Genomic DNA, 25,921 nt, shown 5'->3' with positions numbered 1-25,921 from the left:
AAAGTACCTAGTACTTCTATCATTTATCTCGGGGCAGATAATTGGATTTTCGAGAGCGAACGATAAGAGTTCCAGCAGTGATGCAGTATTTCGCATGGCTGCTTATGCTATGATCAAAATAACGCTATCTCGGATGTTCACGCACACTCACATGGACATGAATTATATAAAAAAAAGATTTTAACATAGCTATATATTTCAAAAGGGTATCACAAGGAGATCAGCTCGTTGTTCTATACTGTCATCAAGGACAACCGAAGGTAATCGACTGTAATTAGGGCTGCATATACTTGTCTATGGAAAAATATTTTATAAAAATTACCTCCTCAGCTACTTTCTGAGTAAAATTATCCCTTCATGCTTAATTCACTGAAATTAATTGTACGAGGGTGCACACAGGTGGTCTCCATTGAAACGTTTCTCGAGTCGCGACATGCATACCCCCAGTCCCCTGGCATCAATACGTAACCACCTCGTACATTCTAGGCTTTGTTTTCAGCGTTCAGTTCAATCGAATTCAATCTCGTCTATAACAGTGACACTTTATTCATCATGGCAAGGCAGTAAATTGACAGATAGTGTGCTAGCATGCCTACATAGGATCGGTATAATAATGAAGGGTTATTTCTGCTTTGATACGGAACAGACCGAAAGTTTCCCTTTAAACCAATTCACATTAACCGCTCCACTGCAGTACGCAACGGGTTTCAGTATATGGCAATTCTCAGGAATGCAGCTGCTCTTTCTAATGCATGTGCACGTATTACCCATGTTCAAGAGGTACTAATATTTTGCTTTCTCCGTTTAATTTTTCCGCATATCAGTAGTCATACATGAATCTGTCGGGAATTATATATGCATCACCTGTACTTGGCACAGTCATGTGCAAAAGAAAGCTCAGTCCTAGTGTAGCTCAGCGCCTTGGCCAACATCTCATCGCCATCGCAATCACTACTAGGCATTATTAAGGCCGTGTCGTTGGATGAAAGTTGTCGGGAATAGAACCCCGAAATTATTGAAACCGCCAGGTTCCCTACCTACAGACCCCGACTAACCACGATACCGTTGTAGGAACTCGTTTGTCGCCAAGTTACAAGCCATTGCCCAAGTGAACTACGTCACTTTTGGCTTGCCTTAGCGCTTTAGTCAGTGCAGGCCTCAGCTACTTTGGGTCATCCTTTCTGGTTTCGCTACCTTGTTCGAACCTGGCCTCCATCGCCGTAAAAAGCTAGCAGCCGTGAAATATGGCCCCCTTCGTTACGCGGCTGAGATCTACGAATTCGGAGCTCGGTACCGACGACCACGACTACGACGAGAAGCGTGTCGACCTGCAGGAGCTCGCAAATGGGGTTATGGGGTCGACGTGAGTCATGCCGACCATCCAGCGCATACAGAAGGAAAGCCCAATCTTCCCGTCCCCTACGACAACTAAGCCTAAATCAGTTCAGTAGCTAGAACCTTGGCACCAGCAGCGCATATGTAGTACTACACTGATCAGTGGCCGCTAGTAGCTAGAGCAGGAAGGTCAGTAGTGGCCGATGCTTCCAAAGCCCCACAACACGCCTTCAGCTGTTTTACCAGCACCGCGAGTTGATGGTCGGTCCGCCGGTTGGACGGCCCTTTACTTACTGGTTTGCTCCGAAGGCTTCTACAATAACACTAAGACTTACGAAGCGCCATTTCAAGACAGACAGGAACCGGAAGATAAAGGGGGATGAAAGGGAATGGCGGTGTGGGAAGTCGAAGCTGAGTTAGCCAGCCAGGCCGAGTTGTCGACTTGTCGGGCTGTAAGTAGCTCGAAGAAACGACGACCAAGAAACGAACAAGGAAGAAGAAAAGTCTCAGCTTCGTGAGTAGCGACTACCGGTGATGGCAGCGATGGTAGCTGCAATGAAAGTGGTCGCAGTGCCCAGCCGGCAACGGAAAGCGTGCTATTGCTGGTCGGCTTGCAGCCCGGGTGGCTGATGCTGGCCTAAAAACTTTCGCTCTTGCACGAAAAAGGCCAAGAATGGCCTGCTTGCAGATGGGATGATGAGTCTAGTTTAGAAGAGTGTCGGCTGCCAAAAAGAAGGGTGATAAAAGGACTCGAAAAATATACGTTGATTTTCAGTATATAACCGAAGGACGTCGTATCTGCTGGTAAAACCGGAGATCCGACGAGCAGATGTCATGGCCACAAATTTTATTTGCTACGCCAGAGACAAGTGACAACAGTAATATGACGGTAGGCTTTTTCGGCGGAAAAATAAGCTACAAGAATAGGAAATACTATCAATTAAAGTATCTGAACTAAAAATAGAGCCAATCGATTAAATGTATTGTAGACGCGGAGCGAACCATAAAAAATATGCTAACATTAGCTTGTTCTGTTTCTATTACGAGGACTTTTGGTCAGCGACGTTCAATTCAAATAGGTAGGATTTTGTAGTAAATTTTCAAATATAAGCCGTGCATATATGCGGCAATTTATCTACAATCGTATATGATCCTTCTAAATACAGTGATATTACTGTTTTTGAGATAGTTTTATCTAATGGCGCGAGTGATGTTGATGTTTATTTGAATATGTTATCAGTATCTTACAATAGTCCAATGGGCCTTGCATCTCTCAAATACATCGGGTATTGAGAAAATGGCGAAATTCGACAAAGACGAACTATGAGGAAATACAATTAGCTGTTGGATATACTGGCTAAGATTATGCTGTACAGAAATGACTAAGTAATGAACGGGTGCCTATTAGTCCATGGCGTTTCTTGTCATAGCCCCGCAGTGTTAAGAAATCCATCCAAAACATTAAGTCCTTTGTCGTTTACAGACGATTGCTTGCGCGATAGACAGTGAAATTTACTGTAATATATAATCATTTCTCTAATAACGTGTCATTTGCTGCCTAATAAACACCTTTCGAAGTTCACTTCAAGCAATGGTTGAATAGATTCAGATACCAGTACTCTGTTGCGAGCGTTCGAAAGTTCAGTGAGATACATTTGTTAAAGTTGTCGATTATTTAGAACGTAGCTTTAAGTCAATCGAATCAGATTGCCTATAGCGATTAGGTAATTGAAAAGTAGACCCTGATATATTTGTGTGTCTTCGGACCGTCGACCACTAAAGGCGTCAAATACTCTGTGCTCAATTAATAGCCTTCTATAAAACTGACGTAGAGGCAGCGTATGTTGATTTTTTATCGTCGGGAAAGGTGTCTACAACCCATGAAACGTTTAAACAGTGAGTTTGATCGATCTATTTGATGATTTGAATGATTTCATCATAAGCATCTGTCTGAGCAGGGGAGCTTACAGTTTTGAAAACAATTGGCAAAGCGTCAGATTGCGCTACTTCTCTTCTTGCATAACTTCTGTGACTGCAGCGAACGTATCTGCTCCATTTAGCAGACTTATTACTGGCATAAAGTATCTTTTCTAAAAGACTAATTAGTTTGTCCACTAAACGAAAAATGTCCTGTTTAGAAATTTTTGTCATGATGACGTATCGAGCTAGCCATAACGTCAGCGTCTGGACTCTCTGGCCTCTAGCCACCTTCTCAATAACGCTATCTCTACTAGGTCGACCGTACGTTTCATGATCGACTTCCGCTTTCGGTATTTTTATACGGAGATATTGTTCCGAGAGGTCACAGCGAATTCGTCGAGAAAATCGTTTTGTATTCTTCTTATTGTTGATCGTACTTTCGGCGTTTCGTCGACCCTAATGTGGTGATAATATAAATGTCGATCATGTATAGAAAAGCAAATTACTACGTTGCAGTGGTCCTAAATCTTTGTTGCGCTTGTCCGCCTCCAGTTATTCGGAAAGACGCGTTTAGAAATAGGTAATTATCGTATTCCGAAGTTTTCTTAAGACCTTCTTACATTAAAGTCTATGGACGACAATATCGTGTAGTTAGTAGAAGAATAACGTAGGGATCGTGCTGAGTATCGTATAGGGTTTAGCAAAATGTTTGACATGACATCGATAGAGCTAAGAAATAGGAAATACACCGAAATAATGCAAGAAAAAGTTGTATAAAAGTATAGCCTAGAATCTACTGTAGTATATCAGTTTTTTTGCGCCTAAATTTATTCATGAGGTCACAGAGTGAACGCATTTCAAGATAGCAGTTTCCCACTTATCCCCTTTACTGTAAAACTAGGACGCAGGAAAAAATCGAACAGGTGTACTAATTTTGAGGGGACATTACTTTGCTAATGGATGGAAGCTAGATGGGTGTTCAATGGCTTTCTGTTTGACATTTATCAAGCTATTCTGCTGTCGCTTACATTGTTGTTTGTCTTTTTATTTTTTATTACAGTTACTTATATATTGTTTTTAACGTTTGCCTACTCTGCGTTTTCTTATTGTTCCTATAGGGCCAGTTTTATATACACTAGTTAATTAATAAGCCTTTCTGTATTTTGGTATAGTTACTGTAACGTTATTCCCATTCGGTTATGGACTTTAATACTAAGGCATTAAAATTATTTTTATCTTATTATATGGATATTTTTGTTGTTCTAATATTACACTTTTATCACCTACAATTCCAGGTCACTGCTCATATTTTCTTACATCTTTGCAGTGCGATGTTCTACAATGGAACAATGATTTATTTTATAGTCATATATGTTTTTTTTTTTATTTATTAAAGCTGTAACTAATAAGTCTAAAAAATACTGAAAAGTCTACACCTTTTTCTTCTATATAACTCTGTGGGAATTTCATCCATGTTTACATCTCTTCAAACCTAGTTATACCCAATAATGATAGCTCTGGCTTTATCAGCGAACCCAATCTTTTTATTAGAGCCGACCCTGACAGAAGCGAACGAAATGGTTTAGGAAATACTCCACATTCCGGTTAATTATTCGAATAGGTAGTAAGCAGTAAGCAGGCATTGCTGACCCATTGACAATCAACCTATTCTAATATGTTTGCAATAGTCTTATTAGAAATATTCAACTCGTGCTAAAAATTGCTTGTCATTAAAAAAATTAACCGTTTTTACTGGATGAAAAACACAATATACTTCTTCCTGTCTGTCAACCGATCTATTCCTTGACGCAAGAAATTTTCAGGCTTAGCTTTAAAGAACTTATCCAGCCACGTTTTGCGATATCCTTCATTGTACTAAACTGTACGGTTTTTAATTTCTTTTATTTTTTCATTGGAAAAGCGAAATGGTGAAAGGCTGCAACAATACCTCACATTCGAAGTCCAGAAAAGCAGCTTCGACGGTATTTGTCGTGTGTGGCCTCGTGCTATCATAGAGCAGAATTACCTAACTTTGTTCGTCGAGACTTTTTTTCTTAAATAGCTTAGTTGAACCGATGCAGCTAAAGGAACGTGCCGATTAAGTGTCTGGTTCGTAGGAAGTAATTCCCAACGTATCAGTCCCGTCAAAGACAAAACGTAACCTTTTTTTGACGATGATCTGATTGAATCTTGGGCCTTAGCTCGTCTCCTGGAGCTACCCATTCCGATCTTCGGTTTTGGTTGACGTACAGGTACCACTTTTCCTCACCGAGGACGATTCTGCGTAAAAATCGATCATTGTGGCTAGGTAACGCTCGGTACTGGGCGCGATGTAAGGGCCAATCGTTAAGCGGTAGTTTCTGGCTGTATTCACAAAGCTCATGAGGTATTCAGGCTTCAAGTTTGTGTTAATCCAACGGTGTTGAGGTTAGCAACAGGGATAGTGCGGCTGCTTTTTTCACCCAAATCCTGACCTGTTTGTCGGTCGTCTTTTCCAAAAGTTTCCTCAGATTCTTGCCATTAAAAAAACTCGACCACAGCGGGGAGCATTCTGTAAGTCCCGAATACCGTTTTTCAATTTGATAAACCCTTCTTGAGCAGTCTTCTTAGTTATAGCGTCGTCACCGTACATAAAATATCCAGGGTTCTTTGGCCAGCCTTTTGGCCTCAACGAAGCGCGTATTACAAAGTGTTGAAGAAACGGTTTCCGCGAAGAACATCAATATAAGTTCATTCGAACTAAAATTGCACCCACAACACAATACGCTTACAATAGGAAAAGCCGTTTCGAACGATGTATCAAGTAAATAATAGATAAAAGGAAGCGATTCTCTAAGGAGTTTGCTAAGCTATTTCCAAGTGATAGGAGTATTTGTTTGTAGTGGTTGTCAAAAAAAGAATTTTACATTTCTATGCATTCAATACAGAACCTTAGTCAATAGTCATACTCGACAAATATATTAATAGATCACATACCTTTTTGGTTAACAATTTTGAGACGATTGAAGCTCATTTGGCATACATATTTTGGCGGTTCTGCGTATACTGCAGCCAACTTCATACATGGTTTCCTTTCAGGCGTCGTCGATCTTTTTCCATCGGTTTCGTAAAATTTTTCTAGGCAACCTGTTTTGCCTCGAAAGGGGTTAGTTGACATTTATATCTTGCTAGCACTTGAAGCTATCTATCATTCTGACGTGAGCTCTACATGGATGGCCAATGAAACGCAATTGAGTACCATAAGTGTAAGAGGCATCGGTGGGCTCCCGCACGTTAGCCGGCAGAAAAAACAGCGTCGCAATGCTTTTTCTTGGTAGAGCCTCCTTAAAGCGTTCCCTACTAAGTTATGGCAGCTTCCTGTAAAAGCCTGAACGCCAAAAAGTAACGATGCTGGCTCACCTCGTTCTAATGAATATGGTTTTTCCGAACGCTAAACAGCGTATCGAGGCTAACAAATCATTATTAAATCTTGAAGAGCATCACGGGTTATTGTCCTGTGGGGTAGGGAGGAGGGACTGACATAGCTCTAGTAAGCTCTCGTTTTTTTAAGCAAATGGTTTAATGGTTAATTAACTACAGATTAATGGTTACTCCAAGGAGGACCAAAAAGGAGTGATTAGAACGTCTGATGGCGCTGGAAATTAGGATTGTTTTAATGAACTTATTTTTTACTTAGTCGATTGTCTCGCTCATTTGCCTTTTATTTTCCCCATTCTTTTTTCGACTATAAAAATAGATAGAAGCCAACTATACAGCCATCTCAAGCGTCGACATCGACGAACTTAGGTACAATAGCAAAAGCGCATAACCTCCGCTAGTTTAATATTCTGGTGACGATCAAATCCCCTTTGCATACACAGAGCAGAAAATCGCTAGATTTAGATTGCTAAATCCTAGAGACAGTTTGATGTGAAGCAATTTTAGCTTCTTATAGATAATACGTCCCAATGCTCGTACATCGGCATCTACACATTATCCATGAGTCGACCTGTAATGTTTTACCTCTTAGTTTCTGTAATATCGAAGATGATGACTATTGTGTAAGCTAGAAAAAGAAACGGTGCCATTGCCTTAATATAAACTGGCTATGATTTACAGAGTCAAAATGTATTTATGATAAGGGAAGAGATCAATAGACAGAAACAGGCCAACAACGACAACACAGTTTGATGTAACTTCTACTATTATTATCACTGTTGTCTGTTTATCCTTAAGGTGGCGACTATAGCAAACTATGGGTTAGACAATACGTGGATTAGTCTTTGCACACAGAATCTAAAAGCATGCTAACAACCGAAGTCTTATTCTTGGAATATTACCGCTCATATAGTAGGTTAACTTTCATTACGGTTAGTATACGATATTGCGAGCTATAGGAAGGACCCAAGTAGAGGTAAAAAGTCATAGCAATTATGGGCAGTGTATGCCTTCTCTCGATATCGACACAGGAATAATGCACACGTGGTACTGGGGTGAATGGCAGGGACACCTTGGGCACGCCCCGACATCTAGGCGACCGCATCGGACGGCCGGGTCGCAAAACGACAGATACCTTCTGGGTAATGATTTTCTGGGACGGTTCGAAGCGCTCGATTCGATCCAGCTATGATGAATGGAACGGCCCGGAAGAATCTCTATCTCTGTCGCCGGCAATGCTGTCCCAGGCCAATCTTCGTCGCAAGGCTCAAACGAGAACGCCTCTCCTAGAAAAAAACAAAGAAGCTTTCTTTCAACGGCTTTGCTCACTACCGCTGGACCTCGGGCCGAAAGACAGCAAAAAGTAATGGGTCGCTTTCGAATTTTGCACGCGGAAGCGCCGCGAAGTACAGAAGAGTATGGAGTCAAGATTAGTCGATTTAAATTGTATGTCTACTAGTAGCATTGTGCTTGCAAGAGTGTGCAATTAGCAAAGGTGATAGTGCACAGAAAACATTAGGGGAATAGATGCAACGATTTTTTCTGAGAGCAAAAACACACAGACACATACATGCTAAGATTTGTTCTGATTGTTTGATGCGTTTCATATATTCACTCAACGTACTTAAGAAGAAATAGATCGGCCACATATATTTAACTCGGCGGAAGACTGGTGAACCTTGTCGGCATTAGAGTGACCGTATCGACACTAAGGCCTGGAAATCAGGTAGGTTTTTACGGGGAAACGAATTTCTTCGGCTATTGAGTCTATATCATAGATACGTCGTTTATTTGTTCTATACTTTATCCGCAACTCTTGCATGAATGACACCAACCGCAAAACGATGCGCTCACAAAACCACTCGTTTACAAACGTGTCTGTGACCAAACCTCAACCCATTAATGTGGTATCATTTAACAAAAACGTTATTAATAAGGTAAAGTAACAACGATAATAGTTACGTTTGAGTCAAAATTAAGACAGTATGCTTTTTCTGCACAGATCTGTTAAAGTCTTTACGTAAATGGCAAACAACTGGGTATTTTTACAGGTGTATATATATAAGTATAGAGAAAGGCTCCGGTATTAATAATTTGCCTTAAAAAGCTCTGCCTCGGGCCTCGACGGTCAAACGAGAGCCGCGCGTCCCGTACAGGTCCGTTTCGTCTTCCCAAAAAGCCTTCAAAAGGCTAAAAATTGTATGCTGCCATTCCACCGCAGAATATTGACCACTGTCATAAGTGCGGCATGAAGCAGTCCTTGAATAGGTGTCCTTCCTCGGCGTTAATTACGTTGACAAATTACCATCGGCGTTGGCTATAGCGATATCAATGCTGAGGTCGCTTACCGCCGGAGGAAGCAAAGCTAATTTTTCAGATAACCCTAACTTGTACTCACGCGGCGATTCATAAAGTGAAATGACAGCCAGCCGGACGACCTAGCAACGGAATCGTTGATATAAACTTTATGAGTTAAAATACAAGTCATTAGCGACGCCGATGTATTACATTAATGGGAGCGTCCGGTGATCTCTCGAACAAGGTGATGTGTGTATACTATAGAATGCAGAGATCACATAGGGATACTAGAAATAGGCATCAAAGCTATATTGTTCTACAGTGGGAATAGGTACGATTTGTTTTATGGTAAGGGCCAACCATCCGAACCGGCGCCTCGTGACAGTACCTAACAGGACAAAAATTCGAAATATATCATATTTATTTAGCAACAATAGGCTCAGTAGTACTTATTTAAACTACATACGTTGTTGTTTGAAAGTGCGGGGTCTTATCTGGGCCAATCAGGAAGTCGTTGACCAGTAGGGTGGATGTGATGATACAGGCAGGCTAGTAAAGGCACGTAGGCAGCAATGAATGACTATCTGTAACCGTTTAAACTAACATTTCGAAGTGAAATGGTCTCTAGAAACACAAACTGTATCTACTCAAATTATGCGACGTATACGAAAAAATATAAAAGTTTAAAACGTGAGTCCTTGTTCCTTTCCACTTTGCCTATTCACAGAATGACGAATAGGGCTGAATCAAGCACCCAACTATGCAAGGTTAGTGTCAACAATATCAGACATACTGACGCATAAACGCTTGCATTTATGTCACTAGTTCATAAAGTAGTGACTGTGAATAGACCTATTCTCCTTCACAGATATCGTGTTTTTGTATACGATATAATAGAAGTACTCTTCATTTGAAACAAAGCACATCCAAAAAGCAGCGGCGATCGGGCGGCAGACCGAAGAGCACGCTATACGGGCACCTTGTTCATACATATTTTTTGTTATTTTCTCTCATTTAGCGATATGTACCATAGGAATGATCGCTAAGAAAGCTCCGGCCAACGATGTACTTAGCAGGTCCGGATCGTTTTCGCATTATACTACAATGACATCGTTGGGCAACACGCCCTATAAATGTATTTTGTATTCAAAGACGCTTGACTCCTAATCAATCCTATATTCCGCGCTGGAGACGCATATGTGAGAATTAGCGTCACGTAGCAGTCGAAGGGTTGAATAGAGAGATTCGGCTCAAAACCATAAATGAAAGCAGGATCCAACTTGTCCTTCTAGAGACGCGAGTCACGATGATGATGATGATTTATGGTTAATAAATCTATTGACGTCTCTTCCAGTCCCTACATTGGCCATTCGGTTAACTACTGTCAACTGACGATTGTTGATGTATTGATTTTCCTGGGATTGCTTTGTTCAATAAGAATAAAAAAGCAATGATACATTGTACGTTTTAAATATACTTCCACCGTCGATTCTGTAAAATTGATCTAGCATAGGCTGTATTGTCCGATAATTTTTAAAAATACATACATCGTAGTTTTAATATTGTGATCCAAGTACGCGAGCTACTTTGTATGTCAGACGCAAGCCAATGATCCCAATATTGTCGTTTTGCGGACAACTAGTAGGCGCCTTTCCATGCACCAAGAAGCTATTGCTGACCCTGGCATAAACACTCCAACAATGGTGGAAAAAAAACTAAGGTCCATTTGATTAGACAAATATCCAGAAGTTTATTATTTTTTTCCGTTTCAAACGTTGATCTAAAATCGAAATCTAAAATATCAGAAGTACTGAGACAGATATTGATAGATAGTATCCATACACACTTAAGAAACTAGAAGGTCGCAGAGACTTCTAGTTCATATCCTAATTATCTCTCGTAGAGGCTCTGCTGAATGACTCCATTGGTTATGCTTTCTGTTACCCTACGTAGTACGAAAGTTCAATGTATTCAATGCTCATTTACGTACATTTTAACTGGGCGGGTTATAGAATTTGTAGAAGGAGCTGAAATTTTGGAGCGCACGCTGAACTTTTATCATCCGCAAAGGGCGTTCGCATGTAACGCTTGCTTGTAGTCTGTACCCGCAAGCTCGAATGCCCTCAGGGGTTTTGTAACGCTGAAGGATTTACGTTTACAAGTGACTGTTTCTATTAAGTAGTGTCAGTATCGCGTTCATGTTTCGATACGAGAGTTCAGCATTTGATGAATAAATCTGGCAGAAAAAGTCGAATGATTTTAAAATCGATCCGCCCTACACATTGATGATAGCGAACGTACAACTTCTATACGTATCGATCCGTGTTCGTCAAGGAAGAGCAATCACAAGAAGTAGATTTTTTTTTTTAGACAGAACCGTGCTCCATGGTTTTTGTAATGTTTAAGTTTCCCTTTTCAGTTTTAAACTGTTCAAATATCTAGTAAAGCGGGCTATATTTCGATCTATTTTCCTAGGATTCGTTTGTACATTTATGCTATGTCATTTGAGCATGTGTCGTCAATAGCCGGTGAACAATCTGCATTAGTCCATGCTATTTATTGGCAGTCGCTCGCCTCAACCCGCGTTAGTCAGCTATTGTCTAATCATAGATTAGACGGACATGGCCACGACCGTGATTTGCTATTCTGCGGCTATAAAGGGTAACATTTTACTGATCCTAATTTTTTTCACATCGAATTATGTCCAGAATCGCCGCCCTTGCCCTGTGCTCGTGTCGATCTAAACAGCAGCTTTGCAGAGCTTAAAAAAGGACCTTGTTCAAATGCTCTCCATGTTCATGGCTTGTTCCTATTTTCGAGGCAGTTCCTTAACTTCCAGTCTGTACCAGCGAGCCTGAATGATCCAGTATGACGATTGTGCGTTTTCAAAGTGTCCATTTCATTGAACTGTACCTGTTTAATGTGATTTTTCCGAACGTTCACGCTGCCGACTAGCGAGAAATAGGTACGACATATCCGTACTGAGTTGTCGCCTGGCAGAAATACATCAATGATGATCAGTTCTCATTTGTCATCTGTCACTTTCATTGGCGTACATAAAACTCATGTCTGGCCTTGATAGAAACTCTACAACCTGTTTGGCCTCTGGCACCGCGGTGTATGTAACACTTTTAGCAAAGGACAATTCTGCCGAGCTTCTTTCTTTTAGAGCCACCATCTTTCGAAATGTTTTCATCGCGAATCAATTATATGCATATGTTCATTGTACGAGGAACTATTTAAAAGCACACAAATTAGCTTCGTGCATTCCGTAACTTTGTTCTTATCGTACGGATCGATCGGGTCATTATTAGGGTCAGACTGCTGGCTTTCACGAGACTTCAACTATAGTGCATGAAGATAGGCCTCTGTAACATAGTTCGGATTTATTTAAGACATTAGTTTTATTATTCTTATTATTATATATATATAATATATATAGGTGATATAGCAATCCATATAGGTGATATAGCAATTACTTGAATTTTTTTGCACCTAGTTTTTGACAAACTACTTATATTACTTAGGTACAACACCAGTTATTTGTTGTACCATCAACCTACGGTCTACCTTAACCAGGATTTTTACCTAATTCATCGCTAATTTACTTTAAGTGCCAATACGGTGTCCCAATATTTTCAGCTGTCCAACCTACGAATAGCAGAGGCCAGCTAAATTATCTCCACGGGCTCTTCACACGCCGTCGTCGGGTACGGTCACCATCATCACAGTTACCAGGGATTAACTGTCATCCCGCGAGTGGATTAGAGTGATGGTCGGTGATACGTCTACACGGAAACTAGATGTTCGAGAAGTCTAGGGTTCGTATAGTAGCATACAGATGTGCGGCAAATTCGCTAAGCCGCGCTCCCCCAACAACAACAATATTCAAGATCGGTAGTCGAGATAGAAATCGATAACCATGTTAAAATAATAAGTAAAATCCATTTGTGGTAATAAGAATGTGCTTAAGTTATACACACAGGACAAATTGATTAACGATAGAGTGAAAAGTTCTCGCGCAGTACCCCCAGAGCTATGACGACCTACATATTTCATACACGTAAGCGACGAGCTACAAGGAAAAACATACTTTTTCAAATAGGCCACCATTGTGCTCTACAAACATATACAAACTATTAGTATTTTTACGATTAACGAAAAACCAAAGGTATTCATCTTCCCAATCAAAATGTCGCTCAGGTAGTATCATACAGACGTTTCTTTACACAGACGGAGTGGCTGTAGCAACTAGGTTTTGCTTTGGTCCATAAACAAGCCTCACTTAACACCGAGAAGGCCGGCTGAACAGGTTAAGTTTTGAAGGAATAATGAAATGGCTGTATTATAGAAGTGTATTATAGTGCTAAATGTGAGGCGAGCAACTCCAACGATGCTATTCATTATTTATCAATATAACTTTGTCGATCAGAAGACAAATAGGCCATTTTGAATTTTGTAGTTACAATTCATTATTTTATTTCGTAGAACTGTGTAAATATGGTAATTTCCCAAACAATGTGCTAAAGTCGAGTCAGAGGCTGGTTGTGTTGTTTTGTCAACTTTCAGAACGTGTAGTTAAAACGGAATGTTTTGAGTTTTACGTTTGGGACTGCCGTTTGGCGTTCCATCAGACGGTGTAATTCTTCACTGCTACTACGACTACAGCCTATTACTACGACCATTACAGTGAGGTAATAGCCCGCAGAATCAGAGTCAGCGTCTGATTGACCCTTAACCTACTCCCGTTCGTAACACGTCGTGTTCCAGTTAACCTGATGAATCTGCACACTCAATAAAGGGTAACAACGCGTACGTCTCTGGTAGCCGAGCAGTAGTGGAAAGAAGTATTTTTTTTTTTTTTTTTTTTTGGCAATATCAAGTAAAGGCGAACACAAAAATAGCATAGATCTACCATGAAAAAAAAAAAGTTAAAATTAGTGATCAATACGATTTAACGTTAGGATGAAAAATTAACATACATTTTGCTAACGCGTTCACCTGATGACCACAACAGCGGAGATCGCATCATCCTTAGAACTGTAATCTCCAACGGGTCTGACGTTTTCAGACCTCTGTTCGATTCGATAAAAAAAATGTGACGAGTACAAAAACGGAGAGAGACTTTATAGATTTCCTCGGCGCAGCCACGTTCACATTATAGCTGTTAAAATTGCCGTATTCCGCGAACGAATTACACATTAGGGACTATTTGAATTTTTCCTATACTAGGCTCCAAACTAAGCTGGATGATTATTGTCTTAAATAAATGTTTGCATAGGTGGCGTTAGGTATTGTTACACTTACATCTTGTTGTAATATCGGTCAAAAACGTTTTTAAAGATGTCTGCCACTGGTATATTTTCCTCTCGTTTTGGTAGTTCGGAACGGTGCAAGTACTTTATCGTAAGCTAACTATCCCTGCCAAGGGCCGTTATATATTAGCGTTGTTTAGTTCCGTAACTCGACAATATCGCATAGGACACAAAATGTCCCAACACAGAAGAAACATATTTTTTTTCCGGAGAAATATTATTTCCGAGTAGGACGTTCGGTCGAGCGGGCCGCTCTTATTCAATGTTTGCGCATACGGACATTGCATCTAATAAAAAAGAAGTAATGTCCACGACATAGATACACTGCGATTACTTCTTCGGCCTGCTTTTCCCTTTATTCTTGTTGTAATCTGGTCGTCATTATACTGATAGCATTTGATAAATTTCCATAGATGACCAGCCCATTTTTCTATCTCTTTCTACATCAAAGTTCGCTCATATTATATTCTTATCGCTCATATCATATATGAAAAATCAGTCTCTGTGCTGCAGAATCGGACAACTAGAACACTGGCATACTTTCGCTAGAGGCAGCAACGGTATTTGGAGTCCTTAACGTATTTGAAATACTAAAAAGGTATGAATGGCAGTACGGCAGTCCGATATTACTATTATATGATTTGTAGGGAAGTCTCTTAACTAACTCTCTACTTCAAGTCGCACGCCTGGCTTTTTACTCCCCTATTGAGCACTGAGCTTCGTCGACTTTTCTAAAAGTAAATTGCGGATCTGTCACACACGTGATCAGTGTTATGGAAGCCGAAGTTAGAGCCGGTTGTTTGACATTGAGCCTTCTTGACTTAGTTGGCAGTAGTCAATCGAGGATTAGCAGGACCTAGGTACTAATTCGGTCCGCCATTAGCGGCGGAACGACTGCTAGCTGCTTCTCAACAGCTGAGCTCGAAATAACAGGCTGGCTTCATCCCGATGTGGCTAATTAGACATAACGAAGTGCCGAATGATTTCTACTCACAGCTGAGACATATGTTAAATTGTGAGTCAAATATGCTTATTGGGCCTAGTCTCCTTTAGGTTCACGTACCTTGTGAAAAGGAAGCTAACGTTTAGCTCTCATGAGCAACCATCGTTGTTTAGGAGATCAACGTTCAGCAATGGTAGTTGGTCGTGTTATGCTTTTCTATATATTATTTAATAGCAAAGTAAGCTTCGTATAATAATGATGCTCCTATAAGGCTCGTTTTCCTTAGACAGATCTTTTCGTGTTAAAATAATAGGAAGCGCTCAGATATTGCCATAACTGAAACTTTTCCCATTAAACATATCTAAATACATCAAGTTAACGGTAAGCAAATTAATTCTTTGATCTGGGGTATCTTAAACGGGGTGATTTCAACGTGCGCGCTTGCTTCCACCCCAGCGAAATCTTTAGGTGTTAATATCAATGGCTTATTGTAATTTCGTTAGCTATATATATATATAGCTATATATATATATATATATATATATACATATAGTATAAATCCGAATCAATTGTTCGACCAGGCGATAGCAACTGGTGATACACAATTCTTTGCCAATCCCACCGAAAACATAACATAGCGTCGCTTTTTTCTTTTGCGTCATTAGTCTAGGCTTTGGTCCAGAATGTAGAGAATTTTTTTCTGTACCTGTACATTATCGTTGTTGATCGTTTATTTACCTTTCATTACCATGGATTAACTGTTTTAATAATAGTTCGAAGCTTATGTAGAGTTTGGCAAATAAGGCTATAATTGAGTAGATTCTCTTGTGCCAGTTTGTGTGAATCGAGTTCTTTTTTGCAGCCAGCTCCTTCAAATAGTGTCAAACTGTTTGCCCGTGGATATTTCGTTCCTTTACGATATCATAGCTACTCACGCGTCTTCGTTTCATAATCGGCGAACCGCTACGAGGAGAATATTTCACATTGAAATCTCCAGGATGAAAGCCACAGAACCACCTTTAGATCGTTACAAAAACAAATTAAAAATAAAGCTCCGCGCTTTGAAAAACGCATTTTTTGTTCTGTACTACGAGGCTTCTGTATCCAACAAGCTATTGCGGTTCGAGACTGCATCACAACATCTCGCCTGATGTCGAGCATCACGCGCTTATAATGACCGATTTTCGCATATATAATTGTCAGTAGTGATAAGAAGTGACGCCCGTATCTTTTCGTGAATAAGAGATCAAAACGGATGGCTTCACGAAAGAATTTAATGCCAAGGGTTTAACCACATCTCCATTCAAATTACGTTCGACGGATTGCGAAAAGTCTGATTCGCTAGGGATTACTTCTCCCAAAGCAGATAGTTGATTAGTGTGTTTACCAGCTGTATCGAGAGTCAATTAAGTTATTCGAGTGAAAAGACCCAGCAAACGAGGTCAGGTCATTCTGTTCTATGACAACGGGAGGTCACAAACAACAAACATCATCAAAGCTGTCCCTTCTAGACTTCGAATAGCAGGTTCTATTGCCCCCAGATAACATATCCTCAAACAAATTTACCTTATTAGCATCGAAGGAGAGTAAATCGCATTACCTATGTGTCTGACTTCCATACATAAACTAAACAAGCGCCCTGCTCGCATTTGGGTTACTACGCGTAGTAAAGATTCACTGAGATCACGAGGAAAATGCTACAGGTTTCCAGGATGGAGCATAGGCCGGTAGCTTCAAAAATGGTCTTGAAAAAAAAAGGCTTCTTCTTGTCCATCGTTTAAACCAACCGAACTTGACCCCAGCGACTTACGGTGGCTAGCAGATCGCCCACGATCGATATGTATAGTCTACAAACATACTGGGCATGGTAAACACCTCCATTTACACCCAGCCACTACAACTGTGCGTAGGGGAATAACAGGGCCAAGGGCAAAGCAATATTCTTCTACTTGACATCATCTAAAGTACGTATCGACTTGCTCTTATTGCTTTTTCCGGGTCGTTTGATCGTAGTCGTTTAGGCTTTGGTCAGAACCCACATCAGCTCACTTACCCCAGAAAGTGAAGTCTGCCGTTTTTAGGAGCCTTGTCCATGATGTGCGGTAACAACGTATTTCACTCGTTGACAGATATCGCAGCCCATGGCAAAGATATCCATTTCGTTATCGCAGGCAATCATTGCACCAGAACTACGTCTTCTGCTGGCGGTTAGTCAACGATAAAGGAAGCGATATTTGCTCTCAACAGCGTTAATTTTCTTTTGTCGCCTGAGCGATTATGAATAGTCTCTTCTACTCAAGCGACTAAAGTTAATTAAAGTGATAAATCTAACAATGTATTATAGTTCAGAAACGTAATATATACTAAAGTGCAACAGAAGCAAGACTCTTAAGTTTATCTGTCAGCTATGTAACGAAATCGATTGGTTGGTGGACGAGAAAGCAAGCAGTCGCAACGTAGAACAATACGTCCGGGAAATCGTTCAAAAGCAGATACATAGACAAGTGCAGATAGACACGGCGTTAGACTACAAGAAGTTACCTTAAACCGTTTTATTCAAATGTTTGCAATCGCCTGGAGCCCAGGTTCTACGCATTTTTTTTTTTACAAGTTCGAGTAATATAAGCCGATTCACGAAAGACATATAACGAAGACTACTGTGAAATTCGCTCGCGGGGAACACTCAAAGGACATGACAACGTGGTACACTGGGTGACTTTAACGACCTCTTGCCTTTTATTTTTTGTGTGCTTTGCACGAGCATCACATCCAATAGTATTCAGTCTTACCATCCATGATGATCAAACCTTGTTTACATTTCCATGTGAATATTTTTTGGCGTGCTAGGTGGTCCTGCCTAGTCTCTCACGGCCATGCAAAGCTAGCCGAGGTTACTTATTTCCCTATGTGTAAACAGTTGACTTAAAAAACGAAAATTTTCAAGTGAAAGTGGAAGCTCACTGCAGTACATACAGTCGAGCATTTTCACCGTTAGGTAGCGTACTGTGTTTGCAATAGCTGTTCCTTGAGCAAACGATAGGTTACGATAGAAATTACGTCGTCAAGTGTTTCGCTGAATCTAGAATTCAGCTCTCAACAACAGTTTAATACCTTTAACGTTTGAGACAATACTTTATCTTCGGATTACCTAAGTGTCTGTTTTCAGTTGAATGGAAACAAGAAATAGAAACAGATTTTACACACTACCCGCATTAGGAACTCGATTGGCACACAATTACAAAAGCACCTGAAGACAACCTGCGGTTGTGAGCTCAGGCAATACGAATGCGACAAGCATGAGCAAGGTTGGTCCTGCTATCTTCGTTAAAAAAGCTCAACACTGGGAAAACAAACACACGCAATTTGATATAAATGCGTCGCTACGGATGCCCACGCTAACATTCTGTTTGCCCTCGAAAAGGAAGTAATTGAGCGTCATCTTAATCGGTATATGATAATAATAACAATATTAAACGTAATACATATCTGAACAAAGATTCCCATTATTATTTTATTTCTGAAAAAAAAAACACTAAACCGGAGAGGAGAGTGCATATGCCCTAGGCAGTATTTACGGAAATATAGATGGTTACAGTTCAAAGTAGTGTACTTACATCCTGTACATTGTGTAAACAAGGCTCGTTTGTCACGAGGGAATCACTCACGAAACTACCAGCGAAAAACACTCCTCCGTGAAAATAGCACAAGGGCACAGAAGCGGAAAATCTTGTTTTGGTTGCGAGACACATAAATCAGCAACCCCCGTCAAGACAGACAACCATGTACGCATTTTTTCTTCAGCTGATAAGCGAAAAGCTTTGTGAAATTAGTGGGTCATAGTTTCCTTATGATGAGCTTTAGCAGCAATTGAGGTTCTTTACGAAACAGCAAAGAAGCACAGTCGTATATGAAGACCATGTGCTGTCTTCTTGAGTCTAGAAATGTAGAAAAGCACCGCTTTTTTGGCGGAGCGGGAACTAAAATGGGCTTCAGTACGAAAAACTGCAAATACATGTGCATTTAATTTTAGAGATCTGCAGATCAGAGCCTGTACATAGTATCAAGCAGAACTATTCTGATGCTCATAGACAATTGCACCAGGTCCTCTGAATATTCTGCGCCCATTTGCCCTTACGACCCGTCAAATTCGATGGCACAAATAATTAATATACACCAAAAAGGAATACACCCCTATAGACACTGTGATCATTTTCGCTTATTACGGCTATCACCAAACCGTTTTAATCAGCAGCTTCGTCATCCGATTCGTAGTTCGACATTTACTTTTCGATCTAAACGTATCTATATGCGAACGTGGCCATGTGTACCCGCTGTCCGAGTGTGCAGTACACGTAACAGCACACGTGCACACTGATGGGTTGGTGATCGCATCATTAAGAAGGATTCGAAAAAGAGCGAACGTTGAGAAAATTTAACCGAGATATGTGCAGTTGTCTTTCGATGTCTCAGTAAACCTTGGCGGGCAGACGCCCAAGCAACGTAACGCATCATGAGGAACAATGAGAGACAGAGGAAAAAAACAAATTTCAGAGAGCCCAACAAGAACAATAGCGACGGCTAATGGTTTAGTGTCTCAAACGAGAGCAACTTATATAATGCTTATTTTGCAGTTCAACTTATTGATGATTAATAAACAAAGTTCCTCTGACGCTCGCTGTTACGCATTACTAAAGATGTTAAATTGTCAACGGTTTGCTTACTTTAATTCGTTTCCAGTCTTCTCCAATCACAATAACGATTAAAAGCGGTACGACTTTTTAATACTTATTCGTGTTAAGGGAATACCGTGTTATAAACTCGTTGTTTAAAAGACCACGCGCCCTTTGTTTATCACTGGTACAGCGACATCATCTTAAACTAGATAAAATAGTTATGTGCCAATTTCCCTTGTTAATGTATTTCCGGTCGTAGTAGTGACATATTTTTAACTGTAAGATTTCAAAAACAGTACGTTTTCAAAAAAAAAAAACATCACTAAATGGAATAAGTAGGAGCTTACTATCTAGACGGTAACTCAGTCACCTGACAGAACGATGAAATTCGTAAGACCATTATTATTTTGTTTCGTTTTTTCAATCTAAGCTATTCATGAGGCAGGTCCTCGATAAATCGCACGCCCCAATTGAATAATCGAAACAGAACAGGAAATTGTAAAAATGACTAGATCTCCCAGGATAGGCCTACATTTAGTGCTGAGCGTTGTCTGTTTATAGGGACTCCTTATGTCGACGGTCGATCCTTAGTTGATAGGGGAACCGCGTTATTGATTCAAGTTTACGTTCATCGGCTCTCCGGAACCACAAACAGACTTAAATGTCAAGAAATTTTATATTTATCAAGCTTTTAGAAGACCTCCGTCCAAAGAACCGAGCGTTGGAACTCCACTTGCCAATTTACACTTTATCAGGATAATTGCTAAGCGTAGTAACTGTAAAAAACGGTAAATTACTACTCTCTTCTAATAGTAAACTTTTTTTTTTTTTATACAAGGCTTTCAGCTATTATTTCTAGAAATACTCATATTGTCCGTTTAATAACTCAATCAGTCTCTAACCAAGAAATACATAGTCGTATCGCTGAGTGGGATCCTATAGGTTCTTGTGCAGAAGACGGGTTTGAAAATTTTTCATAAATAATAAACATGTAAAATTAAATATTGAATATATTGAAATATAAGGACTTGGTTAGCGAGATTGAGATTATAGCTACTATAATTTCTGAGTTGTTCGCTCTGAATCCCTTGTTTTTTTTTAATGTACGGCGCGTTCATTAAATTAGAAAAATGTATTAGGGTTTAACTGCTTCATTTTTGCGCGAAATGAACGCTGATATCAAACGTCTGAATCCTATTAATTCCTTATACTAATTAAAACCTTTAACTTATGATCGGTGAACGATAGAGACTTAAAGGGAACATATCTACTCATGAGTCTGCCGCACGTGTGCAGCAATCGGCACAGCGCACTATGGGGTTTCAATCGATAGAAAAGAAAGACGACGTTGCAGAATATATGATTTCTTATTGATGTATCACAGAGTACCCATTACAATCCAGTTCCGATGTATACATGTATGCATGCTACACAAAGTTTGAGTAAGGCGAGCTTGGAGCCTTTTCTGTTGCACACCAGTGCAAGACTCAGCCATTCTAAGGTGGATGTGGGCTCTCTCAAATATTCCTAGCATACCTACCTGTACATGCATACTCGTTCAATATCAACATCCAAAAATGTGTCCGACTTTTCCAGACAAAGAATCTACCCTGTCTTTATTTTTTCATTCCAATATCGACAAATTGTTCCCTTGCCTTCTTCTAAAGTACTACTATACAGTTAGGTATACTCCCGGACCAAAACCAAGCTATACAAAACAGACTGATCTGTAGCTATTGCACACCTTGCATCGCCGTCCATATGCCACGTCGCACAATGTACCGCAGTTGGTTCCCAAATGAACAAGTGTGCCATATTGGATGTTAGTATACTACAATTGAAGCAATGAAATGCTATGGACGCAATAAACACGCATAGTTCGTTGCTCAAGGCATAGATAACGTGAGTTAGCCACGCAGGTTTTTACTACAAAGTCAGAATAGTTAGGTCCTTGCCCAGATTAATGCGAGACGAACTCAGAAAGAATGAGATTAGAAGAAACATGCTAGACCGTGTGTGGTCAACTAGATCTCGTAATATTGCAGTAGCACAGTCTCAGGCCACCCATAAACGTGACCCACATAGTGTCCTGAAAGATCATACCAGTCCAGCAACGTATGCAAAAGCACTTCTTGTCTCCCTATTAAAAAAAGATTCAGTAGACCGAATCTTTTTGCCACCATTGCCCTCTTGAGGTGTTGCCTCTCTGCCGCTCGGTCGTTAAACTGAATGCTTGTCCGGTGGTGTGATCTCCCACATGGTGCCATATTCCGTGTATACGAAGCCATTGGACAACCTTCTTTGCAACGCAGACAGGGCAAATGCCTCTCTCCTTCATTCTGACACAGTCAGGAGGCCTGCAGGGACAGATTGAAAAAGTTTTCTAACCTTCCCTGGAACCGACAGGTCAATATTGGCGTCGGCCTCGACTATAGGACCTATGTCGGGTTCAAGCTGTGGAAGAACCCGAAGGCAGGAGGTATTGCGGTGGCTAATTATGTAAAACAAAACCACTGAATTTATATCCAGACGTACGACTTCAGAGATATGCGTCCAGCGTACAAAGTTCAGTAGTGGCAAATGAACAACGTAACATTATTTTGTTAGCGTTAGCATATTAGTATGTAGGAGCCTCAGTCCAAAAAGTACAAAATATATTTTGGGAGCGAGATCGTACCGTCAAAAAGAGGTCGATATAAATTTGATGACAGGAGTCAAAAGCACGTTCGTTTATTAAACGGTTTTTTGTGGCATAGAAAATGTAAACTGCACAACGGATATTCTAATTGAAATTACCTGAGCCGACCTCAGGTATTGGAATCACCTAGGTATTAGAAAACTACTTGTAGAGATTCTGTGTTTCTGAAAATACACGTTTGCGGCTTGTGTTCGGAAGCAAAGTAAGTTACCGTGTCTTCACTGCATCACCCCAGAGGGTATTAAGGAGGTTTCGTAATTGTTTTTCGTGATTAATATAGGTTCAATCAATATCTATCGGTGAATATATCACTGTGGAAGCTTTATTTTCCCGCAATGCATAACTTGCAACAAGTATATGATCTTTACAATCTTTTATTTGTATTCTAATGGTCAGCAGTTGCCTACATATAATACATAAAGTACATTTCCACTCATCTGTCTGCATCTCTGCGCTAAGCTTCCTTAACTCGTTTAATGTTATTAAATTATCTTACGATGCGTAAAAAAATTATTTACTACCCTACATTCTCGGACTTGTTCTCCCGATCCACTCAACAATGTACGTAAGCCCCAGGCAAATATTACGACGTAGCTGTTCATACGTTAGGCACTCACTCTATATATTGTCACATGTAAAATATAATCTAAATGATAAATAAAGATGTCATCACTACATTTGCTTGCTGTCAACGTTTGCTTTTCCATGATATTCTTCCTGCAACATCCTACTCCTAATGTCCAGCGATCCTTTCATGTAGCACAGATAATACGTCTACACACAGTCGGGTTATGAACTTTCAGTGCATGGACGGTGTCAGCTGGAATATGCTCCGTTGCCCCCCGTCCACTAAAAACTTTTTGCTAATATAACGAAATCAACGAATATACATGTATATAGTATCTGTGGTCATTGTCACATTTAGAGATGGGGGTCACCGCCTATCTTTTATCGCATAGCTGTCGTCCTAAAATTTTTCCCAGAACCGAAAACGTTCTCCTCGTCAGGCATAACTTGCACTTCTAACAACGTAGGCGTTTGTAAAGAAATATCTGTCTGTGGTTTCTCTATTCTGCTTAGCACGCCATTAGCTAGTCGATCCCAGTAGTACACATCGAGGCACAATCGTAGCGCACAGCTGACAACGATAGGTGTTTCTTTCTCATCTCCCAATACGATTATATTATGTAGGAACAGCATCAACCAGCTTACGACTGCCCAAGCAAGGCTTGTCGTTCCAATCACCGTTTTTGGCCTATAGAGAAGGCCGGATTGAGGGTGGACGAGTTCGGAAGCGATAAACGAACATCGGCCAAAACGGTACACCCCTTACGCCATGCGACTTTTCCTTAGGGGAGAATCTTCGATGCCTCGACTAGGGCACCGGATCTCAGGTTCGAAGATCATGCCAACGCACAACTATTGGAACCTGGAGTGCTACAGGCCCAGTAGAAGCAAGCGCCACATTATTTATAACCTTTGCCCATCAATAACAAACTTCTTCTTATCCATCATGTCGAAAAGAGCAGAAGCCTGTTGAAGATCTATCATACGTATGTCGTTACAACGTTCCCTTCACCAAGTCCCAAGTACGCTCCTCCTGTGGAGTTCAACTCGCTAGCATGTGACGTCCCGCAAGCACTGCTACGTTAACAAGTTATCAGCAGAGGCGAAACCAACGGCTACAGCGATGGATCAAACGGAAGAGCAGAACAATAGAAACTAAGGGCTCTAATGCCCTTTCCTTCACGAAACAAGGAAAAAGCCTGAACGATGCAAAAGACGAGGTCAACAGTATGCTTCGTAGAGCCACATTTTAAAGTAAGTAATACAAAACGTTAGTGTATATCTACGCCTCTCAAGAAACCGCGTAATTACAAATCTGAACGTAGGTGGCTGTGAGTGTACAAGTGGCGCTTGTGTATTTGTTTTTGCATGTGTACGTTTAAGCACCGGCGCTTCTGTCTGCTTCTCTGTGTTCCTATTTGTCTAACGGTTTGTTAATGTAGACCCCTTGATAATTTGCTGGTCGGACAAGAGAGACAGAGAGAGGGAGATCTATATCTAACTGTGTTAGATCTGTTTTGTCGGCTGTACGCTTCAAGCGTATGTGTAAAAAAGAGGGTAAGTATACCACCCGAAGCAGACTCTTCGTTCAAGCAGACGGCAACAACCAGGTAGCTGAAGGTGAGAAGTGAACGCGGCAGAAGGTACAACAGCAGGAATGGGTGAAATAGCCAAGCTGAGAGCAGCGACTAAAAACATGTTACCGATTATGACGACACATCGTCGAAGCCATACCGACCTCAGCCTTCGTTCTTATTTATCCTAAACACATTTCCTTTTGAAGAGCCTCGCCGCGGTCTAGGTCTTGCCTCCCATTCAAGTAAACCTAGTTATCTTACCTTTGTGTATGTATGTCCTTTTTGTTACGTCGTCACATAGGTAGAAACCGTTTTGGATTTGCAGCTCTAGTGGCAATCTCCGTCACAATTTGCGCTCGGATGAGTTAAACTGTACATAGAAGAAGAGGGTTTCAGGTACTTGAAAACAGCGCTTATCGATAATATTTTTCGGTTAGTGTCTAGTTGAAATAGTTCAGTGTTTCACTAAGAAGAAGTAAACAAACAAAGATTTTTCCCCTTTTTACTCTGACACTTTTTCGTTTAGTTCTACTGGCCCGTGCCCAGCGTGCAAACGGGAATAGACGTAGTTGCTCCGTTTAGTCAGTGGGCTGTTTATACCATTTCGGAGTAAGTTGCAGCCATAGGCTGACTGATACGGTACTATCCAGAATCCATTTTCGATATGTTGCAATTGGGTTGTTTTTTCGATGTCGAAGTTGACCGGGCTGGTTATGATGCTGTATAGTAAAGCAGTAAACTGTATTGTCGACGTTAGACATGTTGCTTGGCCTCACCCCCTTCCTTTCCGTTAACAAGGATCATCTCGTTTTCTACAGTATAACCGCCGTCGCTCTGTAACTGATTCCAGTTGCAAATCCCCGAGAAGCTCCTATTCGTCCCATACACAGATGAGCGCATGCAGATATCGTCCCGTTGTCAAATTAAATAGTATTTTAATCTAAATCAAATAGCTTGATCCATCATTCTCATACGGTAAGTTCGTAATAGATAACAATACTGGTAAAGATGTTGATTAACCCACGCATAGCCATCTGAGAACACACACAAGGACACTTCGGATTCGAAGAACTCTATGAATAATTCTCCAGTACGAAATTGTATTTAAATGAGTTCTTGTTGCTTGTACACTTATCGAATTGGCCAGTGGATTAACTAGGTGCATAGACATCGCAATT

The 25,921-nt window shown here is 40.6% G+C and overlaps 2 long non-coding RNA genes across 5 annotated transcripts in view; one reads left to right on the top strand and one right to left on the bottom strand.

The window, feature by feature from the left end:
• Window positions 1–19,582, bottom strand: part of LOC147754382 (uncharacterized) — a 28,715-nt gene extending 9,133 nt beyond the window's left edge. For 2 of the 4 annotated variants that reach the window (XR_015317115.1, XR_015317112.1), the window contains exons 1-2: window positions 18,843–19,577; window positions 7,808–7,958 (exon numbers count right to left, since the gene is read on the bottom strand). This is a non-coding gene — a long non-coding RNA (uncharacterized LOC147754382). Of the gene's footprint in view, window positions 1–6,231; window positions 6,623–7,807; window positions 7,959–18,842 lie in introns of all 4 variants that reach the window. The other 2 variants (XR_015317113.1, XR_015317114.1) reach the window with 2 other exon arrangements.
• Window positions 11,583–14,603, top strand: LOC111254320 (uncharacterized). Its single transcript, XR_002674998.2, has 3 exons — window positions 11,583–11,935; window positions 12,613–12,791; window positions 13,540–14,603. It is a non-coding gene; the product is annotated as an uncharacterized LOC111254320 (long non-coding RNA).
• Window positions 19,583–25,921: the final 6,339 nt, after the last annotated feature.

Source organism: Varroa destructor, unplaced genomic scaffold, assembly GCF_002443255.2.
Source record: "Varroa destructor unplaced genomic scaffold, Vdes_3.0 BEIS01000007.1, whole genome shotgun sequence".
NCBI lineage: Eukaryota > Metazoa > Arthropoda > Arachnida > Mesostigmata > Varroidae > Varroa > Varroa destructor.
The sequence above is the reverse complement of the archived record's forward strand: the minus strand, read 5'-3'. Positions and strand labels throughout refer to the sequence as shown.